This window comes from Geospiza fortis, unplaced genomic scaffold, assembly GCF_000277835.1.
Source record: "Geospiza fortis unplaced genomic scaffold, GeoFor_1.0 scaffold23, whole genome shotgun sequence".
NCBI lineage: Eukaryota > Metazoa > Chordata > Aves > Passeriformes > Thraupidae > Geospiza > Geospiza fortis.
Genome location: NW_005054303.1, coordinates 6,258,715 through 6,280,287, shown reverse-complemented (window position 1 = coordinate 6,280,287; position 21,573 = coordinate 6,258,715). Strand labels below are relative to the sequence as shown.

The 21,573-nt window shown below is 39.2% G+C and overlaps 1 protein-coding gene across 4 annotated transcripts in view; it reads right to left on the bottom strand.

Annotated features, from left to right (window-relative positions):
* The window catches only part of TRAF3 (TNF receptor associated factor 3), a 68,911-nt gene that overhangs the window by 36,878 nt on the left and 10,460 nt on the right, over positions 1-21,573 (bottom strand). For 2 of the 4 annotated variants that reach the window (XM_031066241.1, XM_031066243.1), the window contains exons 1-2: positions 12,713-13,258; positions 11,734-11,877 (exon numbers count right to left, since the gene is read on the bottom strand). The exons of 1 other annotated variant lie outside the window; for it this stretch is intronic. The gene's annotated coding sequence lies outside the window, so the exon portion shown is untranslated. Of the gene's footprint in view, positions 1-11,733; positions 11,878-12,712; positions 13,259-18,211; positions 18,354-21,573 lie in introns of those variants that run through there. One more of the 4 variants, XM_031066242.1, reaches the window with a different exon arrangement.

The window sequence follows — 21,573 nt, the reverse complement described above, 5'->3', positions numbered from 1 at the left end:
AAAAGCATGATTTCTTCAAGGAAATGGAATAAGAAGTCACAAGAAGGCAGGCAGGGGTGACAGGAGAATATTCAAGACAACACAGACAGCACTGAATGCCAAATGAGCAGCAGGTGAGAGTTTCACAGAGATCCGAAACTGCTCCAGGCTGGACTGTCAGCTGTCAAGAGAGATTTCACACCAGAATAAAGTGCACAGGGTGCCACAGGACTCCACTTTTGGAACTGATATCTTGGATACCTTGTCACAGAAAAGAAGCAGAAAGCACACTGACAAATAAAACATACTATGGGACATGCTTAACAGATTTGTCTGCCTTGGGTTTTGTATTTATTTTATGAAGAAGTATGTCAGACCAGAAAAGCTAAACAAGCTCAGCAATAGCGCAGCCAGATTGGTGAAGAATTCTCTTCCACAATACTCTGAATGCCAGCATTTTCTTGTGCAGCAAAACTGGGAAGCCATACATGAAGTACTATCATAAAATACAACACAGCATTGAGCCTGCAACACCACCACAACCTTGTTATAATGAACAAGCTGTATTTAACAAGGGGATGGGGAGAAATGAGGTCTGTCTGTCTGTCTGCACAGAGTTTTGCCTTCATGCATGTTAGTTACATGCTCCTACCCCTGCATGTGGGATCAGTGAACACAAGCACAGAAAATACAAACATTTCAGCTGCCATCCTTTTGGAAATCACATTCTGTTATGACTTCCATGCCACTCCAGGGTGTCAGCTGCAATGGCTTCTCTTCCTTTGCAGGAACCTTTAACAGCAGCACTTGGATTATTCCCCCACAATCATGTTTCAAACTGCCAACAAGAAGCAATTTTGAAGTCACACCCCAGTAAGGTACTCTGCACTAATGGCAGTGAAGTTAACATCCTTCCAGAGAGCAGGGAGAAGAGCCTAGCCAGGTATCTAGGATGGGCCAGTACTGGTGGGGGCCTCTGATTCTTAAAGGCATGGCAAGGTGCCATCCAGCCAAAGACTCTGGTACTTGTTCAGCAAGCTACATCTTAATGCCTACTTAATCATCAGCTAGCTCTTAACACTCCAGTTTCTTATCTGTGGAAAAAGATTATCACAATAAAAGTATATGACTTTTAGATGTCTTTTAAAACTGTTAAAACCTGGACAATCACTTTTCAGGACAGATAAGCACATAAAAAACAGAAGCACAGTCACCAAAGTTGGTTCTGTCCACTGTTGCTTGTCTGTCAGCCACCTCTCCTGCAGCCAGCATATGCTAATATTCACACTTGAATGGACATGGTTGTGGCCATCAGATGGGTGACACTGTGACACTGCTTGCTCCAGTCTGGTCACTATTCTTGCTCAATACAAGTGGAATTCAAGCCACTGAGGCTGAACCCCAACTGATACTTCAAGCTGTATATACTGCAGTGAAGGTCAGAACAATTTGTTGGTGCTTAACTAATCAGTATCAGTACAGAAACCTAGAAACTGGAAGCAAAAGCGTGTTTACCCACAAAGTTGTTCCGAGAATTAGGAAGCACGGGAATTCCCAAACAAAAGGCATTTTGCTCTTTCCTTACTCAAGCAAGAGTGTTGTTCTCACTGCACGAAGAGCAAACATCCTAAAAATCTGCACTTGTGTTCTGTATTAACACATATCTTTATGATTTGTTCTTAGGGAATAAAGCTGGTTTGTGACACTGAAACACAATAAAGCTTCTATAAAAATTCAAAATAAATTTGCATCCTAATGAAAACAGAAAAAAGATTAATTCTGATATAAATCTAAAACACTCCTAAAAATTTGATTGTACTAGGTACCATGGGATTTGGAACCTAATAGACTCTGCATGAAGACAGTTTCAGTATATTGACAATATGAAGCAAATAAGCTTTTGTCACAGCTTTAAAATTCAAAAAGAGCAAAAAGCTATTAGAAATAAATGTTTTCATTACAGCACCTTGGAAGAGAATAATGCATGCCACTGTTTAATTTGGTTATTACTACAGGACAGCAAAGCTTTTTGATCAAATTACAGTTTGCACTGAGAACAGGAATTCCTCAAACAGAACAGCACTGCATGCACAATATCTAAATTAAGCTGTGAAAGAGAAACCTAAAGTGGGACAGGGATCTTAAGATCAGAGCAGAAAAGTAACCTTTCCTCTTCAAAAAATTTTTGTATCTAAAACGTGTAAAAAGCACACAAACTTCAGCATCTCATCCTAACTAGGTCATTTTTTTGGGTAGCCTGGGGTATAATTTTTCAGTCTAGCTTTTAATGAGGTAAGGGATTGTGATTGTGCTGTCTCCACTCTCAGCCTCCCAAAACCACATTGGAACCAACTGGACAGTGTTGCCATGAAAATGAACAGCTATGAGGGGAACAGAAAGAGAAACTTAATGCAGTGTCCCAGAGAGCAAGAGGCCATAAAAGTGCACCCCCATGGTCTATCAGTCAGTCAGTGCACAGACACACACAAACCAGCCAGGAACACCTGCTCCCTCCCTTCCCACCAAGCTTCATGGCCTCAGTCTCCTCCTGTACCATAAAAGCAGGGCTGGGCTGAAGATTTAGGGGTTTTTGTTGTTTTATTGCTTTTTTTGGGTATTTTTTTGAGGAGGGGGGAGTAGGGGTTAAAAAAAAAGATGTAGAGCACAGATTAGTAGGAAAACAAACTTCATCAGTTTCACTGCTCTTCACAGAATTTTCTTCCTTACTCCACAGGATATCCTCAGAGAGACACATGACCAGGTATCAGGAGAGGGATTTCCAGATCTTCAGTCTTTCCAGCTCACTTGCTTTCTATCATCAAGAATTATTGCTTCAAGTTAGCACACAGAAACCTTTATCTTAAAATTAAATTATTAAAACAATCTGAACTTTTTCTCGGTCTTATATTTCAGCATTTTATAGCTTCTAATAAATTCCTAGAACATACTGAAAAGAATGTCCATCTTTCTTTCACCATTTTTAGACAAGTCTTCTGAGTTGGTTCTGTTTCCAAGTGCTATTAAAATATGCAACATACATTGGCATACTCTGATGTCTTGTTAGAACAGTAATGCAACCTGAAAGCAGTATATTGGTGACAACATATTATCAGTTTACTCAGGGCACACCTGTCAAAAATATTAAAACAAGGCTGCCATGGAAATCTTTACTCTGGAGCTCTCAAGCATGAAGGGGTCCAACTGCAGAGTATCATTCTCACAACACCCACCACACCTCAGCCTGGCCTTCTGGCAAAACCCACTGCTGGGTCTGGGCAGGGGCACTGAACAACAGATCAATAAAATGCAAATGGCTTGAATCACTCCAAAGACAGACTCAGGCCATGACTGGGCACCACTGGAGTGGCAGGTTTGAAATCAATCATCCATCAAATTTGTTTTGTGTGAGGTCAGAGGTCTTGGCACGTCCACTCCTGCTGTTTGCACAGGGGAACTACTGATTTATTTATTTTTACCTCCATGCATTTTTCATGCTGGAAGTGCTATTTACTATTTCTCCAGAGCATATATATATATGGGACCAACTAACCAGAGGTTTAGGTATTTCCAGGACATGCTCTGAGAGAATATTCTGAGGAGGGTAAGGAAGGGTTGCTAAGTGACCCACACTGATACAACTTCGTACAGTGAGAAATAGGAGACCACTCCTCATCTTCTTTTATATTTACACTCAAATACTAAGTCTGATTCCTGTACAGAAATGAAAGCACCATTGATATTTAAAACTTTTTTTCTCTGTGCTAAAACAAATAGGCTATTTTAAATACTTTAAACTTTGCCCTAAGATTTCATAAGCATGCACCTTCCTTGCTGTGAAGAAGACCTAGAGATCATACATATAATAGAACAGATGAAGACCAACAGGAAAAATCAGATAGAAGCAAGTAAGCCAAACATCTGAAAACACAGAGAAGATGTGCACTGAGTATCCTCCACACAGGAAGCTACTGCCACTTACAAGCTCTCCAGAGCCACTCATCAGCGCAGTTTCCCAGCGCTGAGCTTGGAAGGCACCTCTGGAGGTCATGCAGCCCAGCCTCCTGCTCAGAGGAGACCATCTTCAAAGTCAGGTCAGGTCCACTGCTGAGTTTTCAAAACTCCCTGGGTGAAGAAACTACAACCTCTCCCAGCAACCTCTCCCAGCACTTAACACCCCCCTGTCAGGAGTTTTTACTGCAGCAATTATGATGTGATATTCTCAGGCAGCAAAAAGGCCTGTTCTGATACTTGAACTGCTATGATCTCAAGCAATTAAACCATATTTCACCACAATCTCCACAGGCTCTAGCCTGTAGAAATTATTGAACAAATAGGGAAACTATTTTTGGTTTGGAAGGTACAGGCTATTCCTTCTTTTCCTATCTGACCTAGAAAATCAGAAGCATAATCAAAAGATGCTATCATGATATTCTTGCAAAAGAACAACCATGTGTCACTTTAATCAAAAACGTGCATTTCCCATGTTCTAGTTTGCAAGATGACTGAAGAGTTGAAAATAAAAGGTAAGTTATGTTTTACATTGTTTTATTCTTTTAACTTATCTAGTTCCTTGGCTGTACTTCTTTCAAAAACAAGTCTACACAGCCATGTGAAGTGTCTTAGAGGATTAAACAAAACTATCTCCATACAAGGGATCTCAATTTAGCAAGTCTGCTGGACTATGCTGTCATGAAAAGAGCTCTAGCATATACTCCCTCCTGCGCAGTGTAACAAACTTCTGATTCTAAATAAAGGACAGATTTGGAAAGTAATTACATCAGCTCTAAGAGGTTAGATTAGTAAGATTTATAAGTCATAACATAGTATTAAAATAGTTCAGAATGCCCAAGAAGTCAGGGACTGACACTTTTAGTAACTATCCAATAATAGGCTGAATACAATTAACATTTAGTCAAACACAAATTTCACCGGATGAGAGAAAAGAAAAAACACAACTTTTAAAGGGCTTAAATTTTATCTATTAAAAAGACAGCAGAAAAGGTAAGTCAGTGCAATTAAGGAAAGCTCATTTTTATGTGACACTATGTTCAACTCTTGCTTTTTTGAAAGTTTACAGCATTCCTTTGAATCATGACACATGGGCTGGCAAAACAGCTTTAAGATTCAGCCTGAGGCAGCAGTAAAAATAAAGTGTTTGTATTTTGACTTACACTTGCTATCTACAGCTCTCAGTAATTACTTCCTAATCTCACTGGGCTAGCAAAATACAGTATAAAGTCATCTGAAGTGCAAGAAATCAAAAGCATCTTTTAGAAATCAAAAGACCTCTTAAGCTTTGAAAGCCTGGGTCACAAGACAACAGATAAGAGAAATGCTGTCCAAGCTCACGATGAGTATTCTTCTGCATTTCCAATTCAGGTTCCTGTACATTTCCTCTCCTCTCTCATGCACCCCTAGACAAAGCTATTGCATTTCATCTATGAAGTTAACCCCCAGCTGTGATCTGTATTTCTATACCAGGCTTTTAGTAGAAGCAGATAAAGAACAGGAAAGATCAAAAGATAATCAGATGATCACAGAACAAAGTATACTTTAATCTCTTCCTCTGCTGTTTAGGGGAAGTCCATGATTGAGATACATATGACAGTCCTATGTGGGGGAAGTGGCTGAACACTATGAATTTTTGATTTTTTTAACTTCTGGCTCTGTTTACAAAGAAACCGTTTTATCTTCTGCAAAAGAAATATACTCAGATAAAATATTCCCAGAAACACCATGAAAATCATATTTGGAATTAAAGGTAGTTTCATCATTCAAAATGGTTTTACAAGTGCTTTGAAGAGAGAACTAGAAAAAAACCAGCTTATATTTGCATTAGAAGTACTCTGTTTTTGTGGAAAGCTATTTCCATCAATCCAGATTTCCTCCAACTCTTGTTTTACAACAGGTCTAATGCTTTACTTTTGCTGCACAGCACACCACAGATCTTTGGTTCACATGATACAAGTGTCAAATCACAGACACCCAAAAGCCCAGCTGCTCACTAGGATTCTCACTTCTGCCTGCTGTGACTGGGCAACAACAAACCCCAGCAAGGATCAACAAGGGTAAAGGCAAAGAGCATGTCCCAGTCATTCTCACCCTGGCATGCAGTCCTAGAAAATGATGGCTCATCCTCTAGTGACCTAGTCCAGCCCCCTTTTCCTCCCAAGGTGTGCCTTCAAGAAAAATCTGCTGCATGAATAATCAGTAACAAGTTGCTTATCAATTATAGCAACTTAAGACAAAGTCTCTTCATCTCTGAAATCACCAAGCAGAGATCAAAAAATTACTGCAGTATTTTTGTCAACCTTTTCTTCGTTCTTGAACCAAGACCTATTGATCAGTGTTATTCTTTTACTTTGTTAGTCAAAGAGATCCTCGGCTTTAAATCTAACAAAATTTCAAGTCTATCAGAACAGCAGAAGATATTCCTCAAATCAGAGTCTACCTATCTACATTGCTGTCTGCCAAATGCATGAAGAATATTTCTGCATTGCCAATTCCTGACAGAGTGAGTCTGTGCTGTCTCTTAATGAATCCAGCCTTGAAATCTCAGCAGAGGAAAAAAAAAAGAGGTAGTACCTTATCTTCTACAATTAGAAGAAAGTATGTGAAGGCAAAGGTGGCAGAGACCAGCAAATAAAAAGAAAAAAACCAAAGCACTTCAAGAAGCTTATTATAAATAATTACTGCAAAACTGCCTTCTCAAGAATACCTACAAAATACAACTTAATTAATTTTAAAATGCAGCTTATCTTTAAGAAAGATAGTCCTCCCAGGAAATTCTGAACACAGCAGAGTTTAGAGGAATCTGGTAAATGAAAGAGAATACAACTTCAAGTATGGCTCAGCACTTTTTGAACTCAACACTGAAATGAAGTGCTGTGCAAATAGACATGACCATACCAGAAAACTCAAAACCACAGTCTCTCACTTCCACATGAAGTTTGTTCCACTCTAACTAAATTTTCTAAGCCTACATCCAAAATGCAAAAAAATTCTATCTAACCTGTCTTTCATGGAAATTAACTCACTCTCATAAAACATTTCCTGCTCTTCCATTTTATCCCAGTGAACACAGCATACCATGAACACAGGTAAGAAAGAAATACTGCCCCAAATACTAATCAAACTCTAGAAATTAACACAGCATGTGACATCAGAATATTTTACTGAACACTAAACTGCATGGAAGACATTTACTCATGCACAGAATTCAACCTCTTACTAATCCTGAGTGAAATTTCCCACCATTTGAGATGATGTCTTCAGCTTTGTCTGAACCCATTGCTTCTTAATCAGGAAGGAAAAGGAAAAAAGAGAATAACAGTAACTCTCTTTTCATTTGATATATTTTATTATTTATCAGAATGTGAGGGGGAAAAACTTATTTAATGAAGTTATAGCAGGTTTAACTTCAATCATTTCAATGTCTACACTGTACACTACAATGTTGGATTGTATTATCTATGACCAACACCTTAGGGTTTGGGAGAAAAGTGGGAGTTTTGTTAAGATTTTTATATTAGATGGAAAAAAACCCCCAACCACCAAACCCAAAATTTGCAAACAGAATCTAGAAGAAGAAAAAAAAATACATTAAAAAAACATTTAAAACCCTCTAAACCACTCGTGCTAGAACTTCTAGTTATACTAGAAATTTCAGTTTCTACTGCTCTAGTAAAAAAGTATTACTGAGGTTGAGTTTTCAGGAGAAAGTCACAGACCCTTTACCCAGACTCGGCATAGCGTTCATAATCCCAGCTTCTCATTCACTGCTATCTAAAGCATTTTTTACCTTTATTAAGGTGTTCATGGAGAAAGCTGTGCTTTCCCTAACTGAAAATTTAGATTCACAAAACGTGTTTCCCAGCAATGTAAGAAAGGAAGGAGCAGGTTGGTTCCTCCTGTAGTTAACAGACTTTAGGAATGTGTTACTGGAAGCCAAGTGCATGTAAGACACAAGTGCCTGCTGGTGTATGACAGTGCTCATTATTCCAACTGTAAAGTGTCATTAAAAGACTCTTTTACCTGGAACCTACATGCAATTTCCTCATTTCTCTCACAGTTTCTCCTAGTTTCTACCTCTTCTTTGTGATTACTTTGCCAGATAACAAACTATGGTATTATTTTGTCGTGCCAACCTAAAATGTTTTATTTACACCAACTGCAGTTCTGGAGGTTTCAGATCAATAAATATCATTGACATCTTGAGAACAAGCCACCTTTAGAGACCTGGGTCAGACAGGACATGACTAAGGACCAAAAAACCCCAGGTCCCTTTGAAGGTTTCCCTTGTACTGGATTAAGAGAATTAACAAAAATCAATGAGGATGTTATCCTTCTACAACATACCTAGAAAGGAGGTTGTGAAAGTAACTTATAAATTTTTCTGACTGAACTTCACATTATTACCCAGAACCAAGTGTTTATCACTGTTACACAGCCAAAAAAGTCGAACACAAGCAATAGCAACCTTTCAAAGAACCTTCTGATAAAATTGTACAGTACTGCTGCTGCTTCAGAAGCACATTAAAAGTGGTGCATTCCACACCATCCACAAGGCCTTAAAGAGATGTTTCTCCAGATCTGGAATACAAAGTTGACAGTTTTAACTGAAAATGCTTTTTGCGTGCTTATAGCCTGAGGGCTTCTTTAGTTAATATTAATGAAATCATGTTCACTTCTACCAAATAAATACTTAATAAAGCAATTCTGTTTAATGCATTAATGGCAATCTAACCTTTAAACATGCACTTTTATTTTTCAAAATTCCAACCTGAAAGCCTCCAGGTGTTACTCTAGAAACTAAATGAGAATACTCAGATTCCTTGGAAAATTTATGCTCATAAAGAATTATCTGCTTGTTATAAAGATTCACATAGGCACAGATTAGATATGCAGAATGGAAAGAATAATTTACAAATGGAGCAAATGCCAGATTTAAAAGTATGCAGAGGACACTCACTGACAGAGTAAGGGGTTTACATCCTAAGATTAGAGCTTACAGGATCTTGCACTGCTAATGACACTTCAGAGGAAAGATTGCTGTTTCCCACTTCCTGCAAATAACTTGTATCTAGGCAATGAAGCTTCCAATATTACAGCAGTGATTTAGATTTTTTCCCCACCAATTCTACAAAATTCGTACGTGATTTTAAGACTTCATCACTTTATTTCTCCCTAAAGCGTATAATAAGCAAAACATTGCTTACCTTTTATACCATCCCTGGCCTGAAGTGTTCTACATCAGTAGGAAGTATTATTTTTGGACACTTCTAGTGAGATTTGTCACCACTCTAAACCCTTCTAGAAGTCTGGATAAAAAGAAATAACTCGCCCATACTTCTTAGCAGCCATAAGAGATTCTTTTTTTTTCAACATGATACTTACCAACTAAACTGTACACCAATCCTTTGTTATCTTAGGAAGCAATTTCAGGACCTGAAAACACTAGGTGTAATATTAAAGACAAATCTACATCTCTCTACATAAGGAGAACTACCACCTTAACATTATAAATGCTTCTGAGAAGAATCCTTTCTTTCTTCAACCTGCTTCCCACTGTTTTGGAAGTTCTTTTATGGCTGCCTTTAGAAGATCCCAAAGGAGTGTCAAACTTAATCCAATTCAGAATATATATAAATGCACTTCCTGCAATTTAGCATAAAGTCACAAAATACATTAAAAATGTTATAATGTTGATCCATCAAGCCAGGCTCAATCCAGTTCCTGGAACTCTTCTCCATCATTATACAGTATCTACAATACACTAGTGGATAGGCAAGAGGGGAGAAAAAGAGGGGGGGGAAAGGTAACTCCAAAGATTCTGTTAAGCATGATTCCCATTTCCTCTATACATCTGCTAAATTGACAAGCAATTATTTTGAGGCCAAGAGTAAAAAATTCTTAGTGTTATATCAGAACAGTGAGTTCTACAGGTTAGACAAGCATCAGTGTCAAAAAGTGGGTTTTCTTTGTACTGGGGCTTTTAAAAACAATTTTCCATTTTCCAAGACACTTATTCAGGGGGAAAAAAAGAAAATCATTAAACTAGGTATATGTAAACTCACACTGCATTTTTATCTTTATATGGTCTTACTACTTTGCTAATTTATTCTCCAGGGTATCGACTGCACCGGAGTTATACTTATTCACTGACAGCTGTGCTGGTGATAGCTGAGATTAGTTACAGTGAAGGCTACTCCACTTTGGAACAAGGATGAGTTTTGTTATCAATCCAAACAGCCTCTGTATCTCAGTGAAATAAGGGACTTCATCAGTGCACTAACACAACACAGAGGACTGGCAACAACTGTAATAAGGCAAATCCATGGTATCTTAAGTTCAGCTGAGAGAGGACAATCCTAAATTATCCTCTCACTTCCCACAAGAAAATTTTACATCTCTAATGATATGTCATCACCCAGTTTTTTAAAACCATCTCCAGATAATTTTATTTTTAAAAGTGGCCTAAACTGAATGTAATAGGCACATAAGAGATAATCTCTCTTAGTACAAACTTTTTGTATTCATACACTTTCCTTTATATAGCCCCTTTTTTCTCTCATCTGCTCAGTTTTGACCAGTAATTTCAATCAAGCTCTCCACTACCACATTCAAGGTTTACTTTAATGGACTACAAAAAAAAATCAACACCACAGATGCCAGGAGAATATATTGTAAAAATCTATTTTTCATCCTATCAGCAGTGCAATGATGAATTGCTGAAAGGATTGCACATAAAAATTCAGACCAAGGTCATCAAAATAACTGCTCATTCTCACAAAAAACTGTATTGCATTTTTGAAGTAGAGGAGGAAATATTATGTGCATGACTAGAATTAAAACCAAAGGAAAGTAGATTTCCAAGCACCTACTTCATGGCAGTAGTAAGACTGCTTAGGTAAAATGTTCTCTTCTACAAATATTCAGGCTTTAGGAGGAAAAAAAAATCATTATATCCTTAATAAATGTAACAGCAATTTGTCTCCTAACCAGTACCTAGCAAGCTTATGAAGTTTGGATTGAGTGCAGCCCAGTTCAGCCATGCACTCCAACACAAGGAAAAGAAACCTTTGAGAGGAAGTATATAAAATTATAATTCTCCTTCAGAGTTTATCCAATGCCATCAATTTTTCATGCTTGACAAATGTGAGAATTTTCCCAGCAGCCAAAAAAACAAAAGGAAGGGTTTTACCATATCAGAGCCACAGAAAGCAGTGGCACTGCCACTGAAGAACAAGCCATATATGTGAATACAATTTCAGGTAACACACAAGTCAAGTGACAAGCATTAGAAGTTTAAAGGTGAGTGTCGAAACTCACAGTAACACAATTCCAATAAATGTATGTATTTTCTTAGGCTCTAACCTTTAGAAAAGGTTCACCTTAAGAACAGGTTACAGGACATTTCCCATTTAAATACCTCTTCAGTACCACAGATGCTGCCAGAATGGCATAAAAGTTGAAATCCTTCACAGTTCTTTGCCCAGCTTCTGTTCTTATTGCTTTTTCTAATCTCTTCCCTAATTACCTGCTAACAGGTAAACTCTCTATCAGTCTGGAAATTATAGGTAACAATTCTCCTTCACAGACAACTGAAGAAACTATAATATTAAAAACAGAGTTGTTAGCTTAAATAAAAGCTCTTGATTTCCAAAGTCAATGCAGCAGCTTTCTTGATCAAATCTGTATACTTCTCTTCTTCCCACACCTCCCCCAAATTTGGAAGATTCTCTGATTGCTTACATTTCCTTCGTTTTATTTGAATCTCATTTGATCCGCGGCTTGAGAAGAAAGAAGAATAGGCTTTCTCAATGCTCTGATAGGGCTCTCTTTACTCCTGCCAATAAAGGGAGCTTTGCTACAGTCTGCCTGGTTTCTTTCTTTGCCCTGAAGAAAGAAAGAGTTTGAGTTACATTACCTTCATTCAAAAACACTGTAACAGGTTTCTCAGAATCCATCAAGTTACTTCTTTAGTTTCATTACACCATCAAACTAATTCTTAATGATGAGCTTTAAAAATAACCTATGCATAACATAAATAACAAAGAACAGTACACAAAGCATATCAACATGATTTTTAAACTATTGTTTTCTTCTTCTCCACTACTGCTCACAAATGACTCAACAAAATAGCATTAAAAGAGGGCATGCACAGTTAAAAAATCACAGCTGTAATTTCTTGCTTTCACGCACACACCAAAACTTCTCCACCCGGATACACTGCAGGTCATTACAGACTATAGAAAACCTCCAAAGCAGTGCCATTTTCTTGGGAAGTCTGACAAATTCCATTTGAAAACACCAGCTCAATTCTGGGAAAGTAATTAAGTGTTCCGCAGAGTGGAACACCCCACAATATTCCAAAAGGTCATTACAAGTAAGCAACTTAGTTTGGGGAAGTTTGTTTGATCCTGGAATTTTTACAAGCACAGAGAAAAAGAAGAAAATGGTCCAAGAGCATAATTAATAGAAATCTTCATCAATATCTATGTGCATTCTTCAACGTGACAGTAAGGTTCAACAAATGCTCCACAATGCCCAGGTCACCACCACACAAAGTCTGACATCCCCACAGCCTTGGATCTCTCACCTTACGCATCAAGGCCAAATTTTGAGGGCACACAGCAGCAACCTCACCTGGCCAGGTACAATACAGAGCCAAAGCACATAATTTCACAGGAATTTCAGCAGTTCAACTCTTGCCAGTGCACTCTGCACCCACCTAGCCCCGAGTCCAGGAGGGCACTGTGGCCACGCCGGGCGGTTACTCCGCGGTGCCAGGGCAGCGACGTTGGCAGGCGGGCCGGGGCAGGCCGGCAGCGAGGGCCCGGCCGGGCAGCGCGCTCCCCGCTGCCATCCTGCACACAGCTGGGGACAGGATGGGCCTCAGCAGCCACAGTCACACCGATGGGCCTCAGCAGCCACACAGCTCGGCCTCAGCAGTCACACAGCTGGCTACGGAAGGTCACAGTGTCACAGAAATGCTTACCTGAACCTACACGCGCCGGGATTTCGCTCCCCTTGCCACAGCTGAAGTGCGGGACTTTGTAACACGAGACCAAGATAGCCACAAAGGAGGAATGCCACAAACTTGCACAGCTACAAAACTGGGGTTTTGCGGCTGATTTTTTTTTGATCTTGGTCATGTGTTACAATTCACCTTTGGTCCTCAGGAAGTGGAAAGGAAAGGCTACTGCTGCTAACAAAGTAGCAGCAATGCTACTCTGGACCACAATCATAGTAAGCAACGTGCTAATGAGTGGTTACAGATTCTGGCAAAACACACACAGGCCAATGAAAGCTCAATCTGGCTCATTCTAGAAACACAGTACCTGGAGAAATAGCCCAGCACTGAGATTTACAGAAAACTCTAAGAATAAATGCTTACTCAAAGAAAAAGGAGATCTGCAACTGTACACCTTCCCCACCAAAGCAGTATATAAATTACAAGTCAGCCCATTATACCTACAGGTGTCATGAAAGTAGCACAAATTTCTGTACTAAACATTTACATATTAACTCAGCAAAAAACTGAAGTTCTAAAACTCTTAGCTCAGATATTGACTTCAGCCACCAATCATATCAATGACCCTGGGCCACTGCTCCTTCGTATTCTTAGGTATAAATCCAAACTTAGTGCAGGGAGTTTTGTACTTTCAGCCTCTCCTTTCCCTCCCAAGACATCAACCAACCCCTTCCAAACCACAGAGAATAAGGTGCCTACAAAGTGCCTTAATTCTTATTTCATTCTTACTAAACAAGTGCACTCCACAGCTGAACAGCAGCATTATGACAGTGCTACGCCCCTAAAAATTTGGCATTAAAAAAAAAAATCCAAAGATATTGGTAAGACATAGAAAGGACTGGGGATTTAGCTCCTAAGATTAACATAAAAAAGGAACATTCTCAGAACAATTGAAAATAATTGATCTTGAAAATAATTCCGTATTATATTGGAAAAACAAAGTGAAAACTGACTAAAAAAGAATCTTTTAATACTAATGAAGTACACATAACTGTTTCTTAACTTGAATACACTAGATAATTCAGGGAAATTATTACAAAGAATTTCAATGAATTACAAGCAATAAAAAAGGCAATCAAAACTTTTACTTTCCAACAAGCACAGTTATTGTTGCATGCTACAACATATAGAAATTACTTCCATTATCCTTTATATGTTAGTCAACAAAAAGTACCTTACCTTATTCTCCACTGTCTGAGCACAGAGGATTAAAAACAAAGTATTAGGCAGAAACTGCAGGTGTTTTGTATCAAGAAGAAAACCCAAACTACTGCATCAATAAGCTTAGTGGCTGTCCAGCATGCCATGCACATCTAGAGACATTTAATGGAAACTTATCCACATCCTTTTTTTTGCAAGCATCCAGACTTCTGAATTGGAAACCCAACAGCAACCATTCATTACCTCCTCCAAAATGCAGATCTCAGCAACACCACACTGCAAGAGGAGCCATCACAGCTTGATTTTCCCTCCTAGTAAGTCCCTCTTTGCCAACTACTGCACTGCAGTCTTTCTGAGGGCTGTGCAAAATGCAATCGGGGGAGGGCTGAAAGAGCCCGGCAAAGAAACACAGCTACAGCAAAGTTCTTTCAGATCATCTCATGACTTCCTAGTCGTGGGCTGGAAGGCAAAAACTGCAGAGTTTGGTGGGACCACTTAGCATTTTCTCTGCTGCTCCTCCTCATGTTCCTGTCTGCTTTTTATTTCATTTTTCACAGGATAATTTGAGGCTAGCACTTTGTGGAAAAACTGGAGTGAATGAGGGGAAAATAAACAATTTTGTTATAATAAAGCTACCTTTAATCCTCATAACCGTAATATTTTAAGGGATTAAAATCAAAATGTCTTGTAAGGTTTAGGATGTTTTGGTGTTTTCTCAGTTCAGGGAAGGGGGAGACACTGGTGGATTTTTTTTTGCTTTGGTTGTTAAACTGGGGAGTTTAGTCAATTAACTACTTAGCACTTGGATGCTTTCCCTATACAATTAAAACTGCCGTGATTACACAACAGCAGTTTTTGTGAGACAAGTGCCCAGCAGGGGCATTTGTAATTATTCCCCAAGTGTTCCACAACAGCAGCAAAAGAATGCATCCAAATATTAAAGAAGCTTTCACAGAAGCAGTGGGGTTGGAAGGGACATCTACAGACCATCCAGGCCAGCCCCCTCCGCCCAGGCAGGGTCAGGCAGAGCTGCCCAGCACAGTCACCCATTGGGTTTTGAGGATTTGCAGAGAGTGACACTACCACCACAGTGGGCAGCCTGTTGCAGTGTTCGAGCACACCCCCAGCCAAAAGCTTTTCTTGTATTCAGATGAAATTTTATCTTTTTTATTCTTAATTTATGCCCACTGCCTCTCTGGACACTGGAAGTCTAATCTCTAATTTGAGTTACCTCCATCCCCCTCCACAGCTGTTTAAGAGCAAAGGGAGCACAAAGAGCCCTCAGTGTCAACCAGCCTGTTGTTGGCTCATTTGAAACAATACGCTCATCACTGCTTTCCACCCCTCCTTCCTTCTGCATCCTGCAGAGCCAGGCTCAAGGCCAGATCTTTTAGCTCATCCCAGCTGCCTACCATCAGCAACCCATTATTCCTGGAGATCCAGGTCCTCCTTGGGGGAGCATCCTGCCCAGACTCCTCTGGTTCAGCCTCACTGGAACATCAGGCAGGGCTGAGCACCTGCTGGCAATGACATGGAAAGCTCAGAAACCTCCACAGCCCTCTGGCACCTCCCCACCTCCTGTGCAGCCCCCAGGAGAGGGGCAGTAGCAGCAATCAGAGCGTGTTATATGGGCATGAGCACAAAGGAAATGGGAGAGTTTGGAGGGAGATGCATCCTTTGGGGGTCTGGCTCGAAGCAGTGCTAAGGCTGGCTGGTTTTAGGGGCATGTGTGAAGGTTTTCCTTTCCCTTAAAATGCCAATATAATGGGCAACATAGGTATAGACTCAGATAGAATGAAAACAACTACTACCCACTCCCCCACCAACAGATGGGAGATTAACTTCTCAAAGCTGTGCACAAGTCCTTTGCTTACTCTTTGCAGGCTCTCCTGAGTTCCCATGCACTGAAACATTGATTTTACAATTCTTCTTCTAACATGGCTTAGTTAACATTGACATTCCTCTAGTGGATAATATATACCCAGTTTAGGCTCCCAAATAAAGTTTTAGTTGGTTTTATTTCCAATTTTTATCTACTGAAAAGAATTTACCACTAAAGGTCATCTTCAGCTTCAAATCCCTTCCTTGGTTTGCAGACCACACAACATACAACATTTTAAAATCATAATCACAAATGTGAAAAGGGGAAAGAGAGGCCTGTTAGCTTTGAAACAGAAGAACAAAATCAGAAAAGAGACTTAGAGACTTTCTGTGTGACTTAATGCACTTCTGTATATTTCTATTCTCCTTTGTTGAGCAACAGATCCCCCTTCTCTGATCTTACCTGGTCACCTACCAAGTTCCCATCTCTTCACATGTATTACCTTGTATAATAGGGCTCCAGTCTTAAGCTGGGAACTGTCAAAAGTGAAAAAATAACTAGAAATAAGGAACACAAAAACAATTATATCTTGATAAAGTTGGGAAGAAGAAGGACTAAAAATATCCCTTTCACCTAAAAACCAAACATAAATAGGAAAATAAGATCTTTAATTATTTTTTGGTTTCTGCAGTTAGTCTAAGACTAGCACCCTAACACTTTCTAACCTGTTTTGCTTCAGGACAGTAAAATTACTTCAAGACAGCTATGTGTAGCCTAGTTGCTTTCTGGCAGGCATTCACATACCAGCACAGAGGCACACAAGATTTCTTAGGAAAATGCCACCAAACACCTAGCACCAACTTAGAAGACATGGCCAAGGGAAAAAAAAGTCCTACAGAAAGATAACAAGTCTGCTTCATAAACTGTTCATGGTCCTGTGTGGGAGAGTAAAAGAGAAAGAGAAAAGGCCAAAAGAGTGTTCAACTATTCCAGCAGACTACTTCCTCTTCCTGCATCCTTCAGATGCTACTTCTAGATCACAACCTAAAAAGGACTTGTTATACTGTTATGTGAACCTACAAAAAAACTTATTGTGACAAGAACATGAACTTCTGTATATAAACACCATCATTAATTCACATAATTTATTACCAACAAGAAGTTCTTAGTCACAGTACTTAACATATGGTCTAGTAATAGTGTAGCCTAATTTTTATCCCTTTCCACAGAGAATTTTGAAAGAGCCTCTCTACCTTCTAGCTTTATAAAGCTATACCTGTTCTGAGGAAAAAGCCCCAGAGTAGTCCCAGAGCATCACCTGCTGCTCCTCTGCAAAGCCACAACCTCCAGCACTCACCTGAAAGACTGAAGAATTTCCTATGTTCACTTCAAGAGGTTGAAAGGAGCACGTTTCACTTCTTTTATCCATTCCTAATTTAAAGCTTAAACTGAAGGCAAACAGGACTAACTTTTTTTTAGAAGCATAATTTGTTTTTAAACTCCAGAAAAAAGCAGAGTGGAACAAGGAAGGAAAGCACAACCCCAAACATATTTAAGCTACTGTTCTAAAGGATTCAAGACATTTTCTCTTCTTGCAAGTAAGGTTAAATGCAGTTTTCCAAATTAGGCTGCGGCTGACTGAGGAAGCTGGTTACCACCTATGAGTTCTAATCATATTTTTAATCTATTTGAAATAAAACATCTGAGGGGAAGATTTTTTTGTGAAATGGAGATAATAATTTGCTTACCTTCCTTGCAAGTACAACTGATGAAACAAAAAAAACCCAGCCTCCATATACTATCATGCAACTTAAGTCCATCAGGCAGAATGCAGAACTTGCCAAAAAGTCCATTGTGATTGTGTGCAAGGCACACAACGAGACAGAACAATGCTACAAGAGGGTTTATTTACAGAAATGAGAATGAAACTTGTTCTGACTTTTGAGGTATCACCTTCATTCATAACCAAACCAAACCCAGGCACTGAAGATGATTTGTTAAATAAATATCATGAACTTAAAGATGTGAAAACGCAAAGGAGAATGAGGTACTTTACGGTGTCATGCAATGATACTAATACTAAAAAAAAAAAAAACCAACAAAAAAACAACCCAAAAATCCCACCAAAAAAAACCCCAACTCACACAACTGTCATGAGGTTTCTCAACATACATATCAAAAACATACACAGCAGAAGAATCGTTCCTACCTACCTGTTTACATGAAAAAAATTCCCACCACAAACCCCAGTGACACACAAGCCTGCAGTCTGTGCTCCGATAGATTAATATATTGTTTCCCACTGCTGAGAGCTGGTCTTGATTCAGTTAAAGCCTAAGCACTTAGGCTTTCCTGCTGGGAAACAAACAAGTCAAGTCGGTTTCAAGCATCTCCTATTAATACACAGAAACAATTCTCACAAGCCTGAAGGCAAAAAAAGAAAAATAGTAGGTAAAGGCTGCACTAAACCATAACAAACTACAGCAAATCAAAAAGCTGCACACTGAAACCTACTAGTTCACTAGAAAATTCATTGCAAAAGTCTGTTTACTTCATGGAGGAAGCCATCAGTGAGTCAATATCTACGAGAATGTTTTACATAATGGGAAAATTTTTATTGGCCAGAGGTTCACAGTGTTCTTAAATTTCCAGAAACCAAAGATGTAAAGATACTTCTGTTAACCTAAACCAAAACCAAGAAAAGAAACTATCTGAGATGACACTCCATTTCACAACACAGCTCTACTGCTCTTCAACCTTCTCAGCACAGGAAAGACTTACACTCTGATATTAAAGCATGGAAATGTGAACACTGGAAACAGAGGTAGCTTTTAGACTACCATCAAATGGCATTAAAATGTATTACCCAGCACAAAACCTTGGTTAGCACGTTGTTGCCATTTCTGAGCTGTGACACTAAGAACTGAAGTAGTTTAAGGAACCAGTTTTACTCTTGTAGAAAATTAGTGAGCCAGTCAGAAGGTATTTACAAGAAAGCATGATACCATCTTAGCTCTTCCATTTTCACTTTACTTGTAAAAGCTAATAAGAGAGCCAAGAATCATCAGTCAATAAAAAACTGAAAGGAGTTCCTTCCTTCTTTTAACAAGGAAAAACATGCTGCAACACCACTACAGTATAAAATCCAGTTTACTCAGACTAATGTAGCTTGAATGAAGGCTGATAACAGCTTAAGGATTATCTTTAAAAACCAAAAAGTAAATTCAAAACATTGCACAGATTACATTATTCCTCTTAATCTGCTAAAAAATTACCAGTTTAAAAATGCAAATTATATTTTAGTTGCTGCTTTTAAAATATTTTGAATGATACTTAATAGTAAGCATTTTCATCACACAACTTTTTGGAAGTTGGAAATTGAATAAATATTTTTTAATTAATGTCATGGATCATACAGGCACAAGTATCAGGATCAGAGCTCTAAAAGAGACTTTAAATTACCAAGCTACTCATAAACTAAAGCCTATGTGTTAAATTTCAAAAGCACAGAGATCACATTTCTTTTAGTACTGTAGTAGCATAATTCTATTACCACAACAGTGCAAAACAACTTTCCTAGCAGGCCACAAAGCATTCAGAGGGACACATGATCAGAAGCTCAAATTCAGAAAATTAAGTTCATATTCAGCCAACCCTTAGTGCTGGCACTCCATAATGCAATATATGAGCAACTGTTTCTATAGTTCTTATTTTTTTATCTGCTTTTGGTGATGCAAATCCTTTCTAAAGTATTCTCTCCTACTGAAACATTCTCATCCCCCCACAGTATATCAAGACATCCCATCTCATTTTTCTTCTCATAAACAATTTACCTATGTATTTGCCAGCAAAAGCCAGTTGATGGTAACAGAAGAATGAATGAGAAAGGTCTTCTGACTCAAGTAATTGATATAAGGGTCTCTATAGCTTCTTTTTAAATTGAAACCTAGTGATGGGGGCTGCCTCCACTGCCCAAGAGACCCAACTGTAATTATGGGGAAAGACAAAAAAGCACATGCAGAACAGAAAACAGAAAGCATGCTCCCTTCTGTCATCTGCTGATGCACTCATTCATCTGAAGGCCTAAATTCTATGCCTGCAACACAGACCAAGATCAGCAATGCTGCTGCACTGCTCAAGTAAAAAGCAATATGTGGTAATTACCAAAGCATTCTCTTGAGTCCTCAGCACAGTTCCTTATGTGTCCATCAGTTCACATGGAGAGCAAACAGCAGCACGGCTGTTTCCTGGGATAGTGAACACTGTTCCTCACCTGCAACCAGGCTCTTCTGGCCAGTCTTGACAGTGCTGCACTTACATGGACTTCCCCATCTTTATCCACACATGGATGAAAGTCCTCACCCTCCATGAACTGGCAGGCTGCACTCCTGATTGGCCTTACTAAAAAACTACAGCCAGAAAAAAACAGGCTTTGTGTGTCTGCCTCAGGTCTTCCACTCAAATCTCAAGAGCAAGCACAGCTTTTCCTACAATGTTAAACATCTGGAAATCATGCTGGAGCAAGCTTAATCTGCTACTTTGCAAGATGGCCCTACAGAGCTCAGAACCCTTGGAGCTACTCTTATAAGCTAAGGTAACACCATAAAACCCATTGCCTCGATTCAGATAGGAACATAATGGCAGAGAAGCTTCAGTAATTCTTTTCTAATGCTGTATCTGCACATGGTACAGGGAAGAATCTCACTACAGTAATCTGAAACAAAAAATTCCCAGTGCAAATTAGTAAAAAAATCTCCAAACAAAACAATCACAAAAGAAATAAAATACTAATAAAAAACCTAGAGCAGAGATAAAGGATGAATTAGAAAAACAAATCCTTGCAGCAGCAACAAACAGCTGTGTTCCAGTCTATAGAACAGCTCCTGCTCTAAGCCTGTGGTGAATGAGAAAAAGGAGATGATGAAAGCAGGCAGAACACCACTCCACACCTGAAAGACTCCTAACTCTGTAATGGACACTTGTGTCTTTCTACAGTGCTCTGCCTGCACACAAAGTGCCCTGTATGCCACACTGGCTCCCCAGACTTCACACCTCCAGTCCAACTACCCCCAAGCCTGAGTACACACTGGAAACAGCCCTGAAGCCTCTCTGTGTTTAGACAGCCACCAGAAACAACTACATCTGGGCAGATTGCAGGCAGTGGTCACTGGTTTAACACATGGAATACTCCAACATCTATTCCCCCTCAGGCATTTCTCCCTCATTGGTATCAGCAGTAGATCAGTTCTATCAGCTAACATAATGCTGAAAATTCACCAGCCTCATTTCAATTCTCACACTGCCTGCTTTCCCAAAGTTAGTCTGGATTGTCTAACTAGTTCTGCCACAGTCACAGCAAAGCTGTGGTACTGTCAAAGAGGAGTGATTGACCACAGTGGGTATCTGCAGGAAGAATGACCCCAAGTCACCACTTACCCTAATTAGTGAAAACAGATTAATAGCCTACATCATCTTAGAACAATGGAAGCTGAACTCTTCTGTATTAATTTACAGCCATTGTACACCAGCCTCTCTACTCTTGCAGTGAACATCTGGATAAGTAATGTAGCTGTAG